At 31.6% G+C, this 8,205-nt stretch overlaps 1 long non-coding RNA gene across 2 annotated transcripts; it reads right to left on the bottom strand.

Annotated features, from left to right (window-relative positions):
- Positions 1 to 2,304: 2,304 nt before the first annotated feature.
- On the bottom strand, positions 2,305 to 7,650 carry LOC121127204 (uncharacterized). Of its 2 annotated transcripts, none has more exons than XR_005867639.2 (3): positions 4,250 to 7,650; positions 3,033 to 3,408; positions 2,305 to 2,437 (listed from the first exon to the last, which is right to left on the bottom strand). It is a non-coding gene; the product is annotated as an uncharacterized lncRNA (long non-coding RNA). The 2 variants fall into 2 exon arrangements; XR_011782978.1 differs by having other exon boundaries at positions 2,388 to 2,517.
- Positions 7,651 to 8,205: the final 555 nt, after the last annotated feature.

Raw genomic sequence — 8,205 nt, 5'->3', positions numbered from 1 at the left:
CAGCAAGAGAAACATTTTTTGACTAAAAAATACATTAAATGGCCGTGCAGAGTTATCTAAATATTTATTACCCTTAAAATCAATCAATTATGTTCAACTTGGTAAGATAAACTCTGACTAGAGAAACGCTTCTCATACTATTGCTAAGGACTTTTGCTCCTCCCCCCTCACTCAAAGTTCTGACCTCAACTCACTGGACTACAACATCTAGGCACAGATTGATACCAAAGCCTGTTAAGCTTGCCAGCACAATTTGCAATTTTAACTCCATCATGGCTGCAGTGGACAAAGCCTGGGCCTCAATGCCAGCTAAGTACCTTCAGAAAACCTTCACTCCCTTCTGACCTCACCTTGAGCGGTGCATCGTGCTGAGGGTGGCTATATTAATTGAAAATGGTAATCCTAAGAATACAAATCTATTCAATATAATATATTTATATATAAGTAAGTAAACATAGATGCTTATAAGTATGTTCAAAATTACCCATCAACCATCAAGTAGGATTTATGAATAAAGGTTTGTTTATTTCAAAAGAAAATAGAGGAATCAGATAGTTGAAGTTGTATTTGCGGGGGTGCTTGCGCAAAACACGATTCCCACAACCCTAAATATTCATATTAGGAAATGATGAAATCACTCAGTTCAAAAACAAATTATTTTTTTTAAATATTGTACTGAAAGAGGCTTCTGAAAAAGAAAAAATATATTTATAAACAAAAATTAAAAAAGGAGCTCAAATATTTGAACTTATGTGCCTTAGGTCAGATTATTCATGAAGAGGTTTTGGTTTCTACGTAAGTAAGACGCATTTTGTATGTGAATTTGAGCTTTTCGAATGTTGGGAAGATGGCTAAAAAGTTAATTTCCTTGGTTCACATTTCTTATCCAAGACAAAAAGACGATATACATCTGTAGAAAGAGAAATGGATAAATAGAGGATACGACGGCAACAGAAGAGGAAGATAGGGTGATGGTGTTGATGAATCATGGATCTCTTAATAGGGAGAATTATATGGGCAAGATTAGCCGATGCTACTAAAGATGATGAGTAAGGGTGATAATTTTGGTAAGAATAGAAAAGCGTGCGAGGAGAAGAGAAGAAATACTTATGGCATCATTGATTAAATAATATACATCTTCTTCTATCAATCATGAACGTTATAATTCCCGACTTTATTATTCAATATTAATATAATATTAGATGTTTATAGTCGATAGAGAACTGAATAAAATGCCTAAAATAACGTCGCCTTCGGTCTAGATTTCTAGAAATGGAGGCCCAGGAATTTGGAAAATACTTACCGCATGAGAAACAGATGGTTTGTCGGATTTGTAAATATAAATGTGCCTTTAGTCCCCTATCTAGAATTAAACGCCCCTCATTATCCTCATCTCATATCAAGAGTATGGATATTCCTCTATAAAATCAAGTTAATGATGAATACATCAAGTCAGACTTTAACTTTGATCTCAACAAGATGCTTATTGCATGTAATATAACCTTATCCATTGCTAATCATCTAAGTTCAAAAAAATTTATGTTGAAATACACGGGTAAACCTATCCTTTCCTGAGGAATCATCATTAAATTAATGGAGGATGTTGGTACTGATTTCATTTATAGAAAACCATATAAAAATGTTTTGAGTCATCTACACCAAATGACGATCAAGTTATCAGTAAAACGTATAAAATATTTACTAATAATGGAACTCTGAATTTTGTACTATCTAACAGTAAGTATTTAATCTTTTTTAAATCTAACCCTAAAATATGATTCTATTTTAGCTAAACATATCTAGAATTATGATACACAACTCATTAAATAGCAAAAACAACTGCTTAAAGGGTCACAACAACGGGGGTAGTAGCTTTGGATGGTTCGCAACTAGTTTGTCTGAGACTAGTCTCTTCACTTAAAGACTTGGGTATGATAATTAGGTTTTCCGATATTACATAGTCAATAAATATTACTTTTTTATCACTTAAGGCTTAGCTATGGTTGATAGGCTCCAAGAAATGGTGTTCAGAAAACTCATAAAAGGCAAAAACAACTGCTTAAATGGTCACAACAACGGGGGTAGTTACATTGGGTGTAGCATTATAATTAGCAACTGTGTATATCCTTCATGATAATAGTATGTTGTTATATGAGCATAAATAACGGGGAAAATATCTTTTTTTGATGCTCTTAATAAGGAGTAATATCGCCGGACATTACTAGATAATTAGCTTTTTGCAACATTTTTTTATTAGTATATTTATTGTCTAATTTTATAATTTTGACATTTACTTTATTATTAATAATTAGTTAGATCTCATCGGTAGAGATATATCATCTATCCTGTGCACAATTGTATACAGCAACATCCACATGAAGAAAAAGGGCTGATGATCTTGTTTATTAAACTCCACGTCTGTCTTGTGTTTTGCAACCTAAAGTTATGACATATTTAACTGGATTCCGGTGTCAGAACAAGAAAATATTATTTGGATCAATCTATTATTCCAATATTCTGTATAAATAATTTATTGTTATTAGTTATATGATTCTAATTGTTTAATTTTGTATATTTAACATAAATGTATGATGGTATATTTTTTATTTTGTACATTATATTTAATTAAAGCTTTCTTTTTTAAACTTTGAACTTCAAATATATTTCGAAATACTTTACTTTTTCTTTTCATTAGCTATTATTCTGAGAATAAGGTTAATAATGAATTACAATTTCATCGAGTGTGACGTTTTCAAATCTACTGTAACGGATAAAAAATGTCTAAGTCAATTGTACGTAGTATATCATCATAAAACATTTTGCTAATAAATACTTTCGTTATACCCTCAAAAATCATAATAAGTAGGCAGATGATAATCACATCAGTATTTTAAACAATGATACCATATGTATCCCCCCCCCCCCTTCTCCTTGCATGTGTTTTTCTCTACAATATTATCAACTTTAAATTGATGAGACATCATAAGTATTATAGGCTATCATCAAAGAAAGAAATGTTAAAGATTATTTACTTGAGGCCTTAGAGGCGTACAAACATATACTGGAATCTTTCTACGAAGTGAGATTGTGATTATATTATTATATGTGCAAAGACAGGGTTGTTGCTGATAGAAACTCCGTGCTGAAAGGTTCTTGACACTTCATGCAGCTCCTCAGGATTTATATACTATGAAACCCAATGTTTCTTAATGTGTATTATGACCAGATATTGAGAAAATTAGGAAGAGATGCCGTTCGTGTGATTCAATTAATCCAAGGACCGACTCATGAAGAAAGTGAAGAGCTGTTATCGTTTGGATGATTTTTCAAGAGAATAAAAATATAGTTCATCCATGAATTACTTCTTGACACGTAGTAACGGATGATCAACTTAAGGAGAGTTCGAACCTGCAATGATTAATTTTATGCTTTTGAGAATTTTGGGTTTATTATTATTCAATGAAGCATTACCATATTACTTACAAAAAATTAAATTATAATTTGTATATTTGAATAAGAGCCAACTTTAAAACATACTTAAATATTTTGCACTCATTTATTATTTAACAAGACTATTTTAATATTTACACATATATGGAATTCAATAAATATTCACTACTTTGCTATAAAAATTAGCATATTAACCTCTTCACTTACAATATGTTATATATACCAAATAAATCATTATAAATGTAAAACCAATAAACTTTTTCCTCGTTTTTTATATATTTCATGAAATGATTACAGTTTTGTTGGTTATGTAAATGTTCAGGAAATATTGACTAATACAAAATGAACCCCTGGACTTATAAAATGGAACTTCTTATTCGTTGACATCATCATTGATAGGTAAGCTGGATATAATGTGTAAATTCACTTGTGGAATACTAAAAAAAAGGTATGTTCGGTTATCCAATTTATACAATTGATAGCTTAGGACTACGATCGATCCTGATGTTAATCTGACTCAAAATATAATGACCAAAAAAAGCTGAAAATGTATATCTTGATTTAGCTGCAAAATATTTTGGAATGGATTATTTTTTACCAGTGATATGTTAAATAGAATGGCTGAGAGATAAAATACTAATTTAGGAAATGTTGATACGGCCCACAATTTTATTTCACCTCAATAGAATATAAAAAATATAATAATGGTTTTAATGGACGCAATAATTCTAGTGTACAATATGTTGGTAGTATATTCCAAAACAAAGAATGTCTACGAAAGACGATTTTTGCATATTACCTGCATATTTTTCTTTGGAACATAAATCCTTTGTTCGTGAGTAGAATAACAGGCATCCTCTGTGATCTTCATTTCATCAAAACATAAGACGCCTAGGTTTCCATTTGGAACTTCTGTTGATTTTAATTGTTGAGAAACAATTTCAATAATGTTAGATTGAAATAGATTATATTTTATTAAATGTTTGCAAATAAATTCTTGATAGATGTTATCGTTGCCTATATTTAGGAGCTACAAAGTATTTATTCACAATAGAAATGATTTTTTTCGTACGTCTAATCCAATCCTCAGTCCAAACGATAAAAACACTTCACTTCCTGCATTAATTGTTCCTTAGTCACTAAGGAAACCTATTCCGAGATTTGAAACTTCTTTGAAATTAGCAAGTAAGTGAAGATGATGAGAGTTACTTGAAACCCACCCTGGAACTCTTTCCGAAGAAATAGGAAAACTGAGACTAGGAGACGAAAAGAGGGATTCTTCTTGGCAAACGAACGTTTCTCATGAATACATGGGATATATTCCCCAATATGATGTCGTCTGGTTGAATAATTAATCATATCACTACCCATGACCAGAAGCTGATCAAATCAAAGAGTTTTTTTTTAGAGCCACGTAGAAATATTAAAGAGGAATGTTAATATGAACCGACGTGTTTCCAGAAAAGGCGTGAACTCTCCATGTATATAGTGCTCGCTGGATGGATATAACGAAGAACTACGAAAACCTTCGTTTAAGTTCCGGCGAAGAATCATAGTAATGTATTTGTTTTTCTATGACATCACGGTAGTAATACCCCTATAACGATATGTTTCGAACTTGTGTGTAAATCACACTTATTCGAACATTAAGCTCATGAAACCGTTCCAATTTCATCCGTATCTTCTCTTTTATCTAATTTTCTTACGTTTTCTTTTTTTCTTGAAGGAGAAAAAATCATGAGGAAATACTTTTATATACAGGAAAAAAACCATAAGATTATACTTGATTTTTTTTTAAAAGGAGAGGATTTGTCAAAAGTTCATAGAAAAATAGGAGCTATTGTAGTAAAAATAGACTGAAGGATAATAATAATAAAAAGTAAGAATAAATGCGTACTAAGTTGTATGTATCTACTTCAGTGAACGCACATTTATAATTAATTGAATAATGATATTAATATTAGAAAAGAAAACCCGCACTGTGTATATACACACGGAATTAATTGTGCACAAAATGTTCACGCAACCTCACCAAGAGGGTTTAAAAATCACTAAATGGAAGAAGAGATACAACAGATCCACAAATGTAGATCTTACAGTCCAAGATCTGACATCTTCCAGATATTTAGGGATTTTCCAAGACAAGATTTCTCAAATGACTGAAAGACACACACCCACAAAAAAAAAACACTTTCAAAACGAGCTATGTTCTTAAATATGTTATTTAAAATAATAAGAACACTAGAAAAGACTTTACACGTTTCAAAATAAATGTATATTGTTTCTACAATATATATAAAATATGAAATACAATATTATGTTGAACCGGATTAAAACTTGTCTAAAAAATAAAATTCTCAGATGCGCTATTAATGAATCGATAACTACAAATAATTTACAGATTGATAAACGTTATAGCTACCCATTATTAATAAAATACATATAGATCGTCAAGGTCAAGTCATACCTACTATTCCAGACACTCCAATTATAATTCAATAAAATAAGAGACTGGAAGTGGCAATGTAAAAATATAATGCAAAATATTAAGCATTATCAGAACGTGAATATGATACCATAGATATAATAATAAAATTTATGTATATTAAAATTATAATATAATTATAATTATAATTTATCCTAAACAAGATATCCCAAAATTTTGATATCTACTGGGATGAAGACAGAATGAAAATTTATCCGGAGAAGATATCCAAACCAAGCTAAGCCTCATACTAAATTCGTGTCGAATAATTTGTTTCTATCCATAGATGATATTTAACAATGAAGTTATTCAAGGGTCGGAGCTATTACGGGGTCCCCTCATATTCAGATCCCGATAAAAGGCTTTTGATAATAAATGTGGTGCGTTGACTAGAAATGACGTTTCAGTAGAAAAATCAAGTTATGAGAAATTCCACTTTTATTTATTTACTTAATAAATATTAATGGACAAATAGTTTATAGACATTTTTGTTCCATTATGGGGTTTATGTTCAAATTTGAGGGATGGGAGGAGATACTCAAGAATATTAGTTATAATTTAAAGCTTTCCATTAATTAATGTGACTAATTAGCCATGCTATGACCTTTTGAATCGAATTGGTCATATTCATGGCCTCCGATATTTATTACTATATATTTCAATGGAGTTGTCATTAAAATAAAAGGAGTTCATCCGATCCAGCTTTACTCGATGATGAACAATATTATCTCTTGTAATGTTCTTTATAACTGTATTATACACTATTATACGATTAGACGCTTTGTTATTAATTTTCCAAACGCTATATATGATGTCCGACAGCATTTTATCCACATCCTATGGCGATATTTGATCTTTACATCATGACGTGACACTTCGTTGTATGGATGAGGAAGAGAATGAGATAGTTCGTAACTTTTGCAAAATGGAATGCAATTTTAAAATAGGTCTTCAAGAATCCTGTGGAAAGAGAGGTCCATTCTCTAAGTGGTTTTCTACACAAGAAGTTACATTTCGTACACATCAGTCCTTGGAAATGGGAAAAATTTCCGAAGATTCTCTGGTTATGTATGTTCTTGACATTTTTCTTCAATGGATTAAAAGACGACAAGATGAAGCTTTATATTAAAGGGAAGCATGTGTGCCACATCACTTTTTCTTTTTTGATGGGAATATCCAAAAGTATCCATGGTCGTTTCCATACTCACTAACTGGAAAATGTCCTTACTTTGAGGGCATGTACAAGTATTGATAATCCATCAAACAACCCTTACAGTAGATCTATTCATGAGTGACGGGAAGGTATCAATATATTTCTTGAAAACCTAATGAATGAGCATGGTGTTTTTACTCCTTCGATGTTACTTTCTTATTCGGACTTCAAGGTGAATCGTTTTCCAAATTGTTGGAGTAAATATATCATATACCAGAAATACGTTCAATCATGTCAGGATATTACGAGCGTGTTTTTCCTTTGGACATTTATCAAAGCAAAAGTGTCTCAACCGCTCGTTGGGGCGGATTTTCTTCGTTCTTTTGACCTCCTTCCCGACCTCCTCCATCGTAGACTCGTTTATACTTCTGATTTTACATCAATTCCTTGTAAAACATCGAATATATCACGTTCCACTTATCTCAGATCAGTATCTATTGCTTCCGATAAATACGGCAAACTTTTATCATAGTATATAGATATTATTAAACGGAAGTTTTCAATAAAGGGAGCAAAACATGGCATTGTTCACAACATTGAGACAACTGGACCACCTTATTATGCTAAACCTCGTTGGCTTTTCCCAGAAAAACAGAAAATAGCAAAGGAAGAATTTATTGAAATGGAAAAAATAGGTATCATTCGGCGTTCCAATAGTACTTGGGCATCCCTATTACACATGGTGCCGAAAACTAATGACAAGTGGAGACCCTGTGGAGCTTTCAAGGACTCACAACGTCACAGTTTCAGATAGATATCATCTTCCAAACATACAAGATTCGACCACCCACTTAGTGGGTTGTTCCATATTTTCTAAAGTTGATCAAGTCAAAAGTTATCATCAAATTCTAGTAAACCCTGATGAAATACAAAAAAAAGCCATCATTACCACTTTTGAACTTTTTGAATTCTTAAGAATGCCTTTCGGTCTAAAAATTCGGCACAGGTGTTCAAAAGACTCATGGATAGTGTTATAAAACGGCTAGATTTTGTCGTTGTTTATCTAGACTACATCTTAATTGCAAGGTTGTCTAATAAGCAAACATTTTGACAACAC

Source organism: Lepeophtheirus salmonis, chromosome 12 (assembly GCF_016086655.4).
Source record: "Lepeophtheirus salmonis chromosome 12, UVic_Lsal_1.4, whole genome shotgun sequence".
Classification (NCBI taxonomy): Eukaryota; Metazoa; Arthropoda; class Copepoda; order Siphonostomatoida; family Caligidae; genus Lepeophtheirus; species Lepeophtheirus salmonis.
Note: the sequence above shows the minus strand (reverse complement) of the source record. Positions and strands in the feature narration are given on the sequence as shown.